This window comes from Lepidothrix coronata, unplaced genomic scaffold (assembly GCF_001604755.1).
Source record: "Lepidothrix coronata isolate B3197 unplaced genomic scaffold, Lepidothrix_coronata-1.0 Scaffold72, whole genome shotgun sequence".
NCBI classification, from domain to species: Eukaryota; Metazoa; Chordata; class Aves; order Passeriformes; family Pipridae; genus Lepidothrix; species Lepidothrix coronata.
In genome coordinates this window covers 1,599,344-1,600,287 of record NW_016690252.1, presented here as the reverse complement: position 1 = coordinate 1,600,287, position 944 = coordinate 1,599,344, and positions in this window count along the sequence as shown.

Sequence of the window (944 nt, the reverse complement as noted above, 5' to 3'; positions counted from 1 at the left end):
CTGCATCCCCAGAGGGTGGTGGGGAATAGCGGGTGAAGCTGGAGACCTCAGCGCAGCATTTCTCTCTGTCTGAAGCAGAGAAGTTGTGGATAGGAGGGGAAATCCAGCAGGGCTTATAATTAATGTAAAAACAGATCAGCTTGTGAAGTCTAGCCTGTACGCTCAGGTACCAGGCACTTCCCCTGGCCCCACTTGCCTCCAGGCTCTGGTCTGACTTTCATCCCTTCATCCTTGCTCTGCAGGATGCAGCGAGGTTGCAGCCAAGAGAGGGTCATGGGAATCCTGGCACAGATCTGCTCCAAAAAAAGCTCAGCCCAGCTGCCAGCGAACAGGCTGCCACTGGAGAGCAAAGTGAGCCAGAGCCACAGGGCTGCAGACAGAGCGGAGGAGCTGCGGCCCTCAGTAAGATTTAATTGGGTTTCTTGGTGTTTATAGCCCTTTGTTTCATGAAATAACATTGCAGATATGAGTGGCCAAGCTTTGGAAAGGAGGCTGTGAACACCTGCCTGCAACATCCAGGATTTCCTGTCCACCAGTTGGAGTAAAAGAATTCAGCAGCCAAGTTTCTGCAAAGCAGTCATGGACAGTCGGGTTACTCACCGCCTGGGAAAACATGGAAATGCTCCAAAGGGTGCTGCCAAAGAAAGGCCTGAAAATGTCATACCTGTGAAGCAGAAGCCCTCCAAGGAGCTGAGGCCCATGCTCGGGGCCATCTTGCTGGGCCTCATGCTGTTCATCGCCGCAGTGGTGGCCTGGTGCTACTACACGGTGTCCCTGCGGAAGGCGGAGCGGCTCAAGACGGAGCTGATGGACCTGCGGGCGGACGGCTTTGTCATCAGGAACCAGCATGGGGAGGTGGTGTTCCGGCTGGCCTTCCGCTCGGGCAGCCTGGACCTGGAGTCGTGCTCCAAGGAGGGCGAGATCCTGAGCTGCACGCGGTCGAG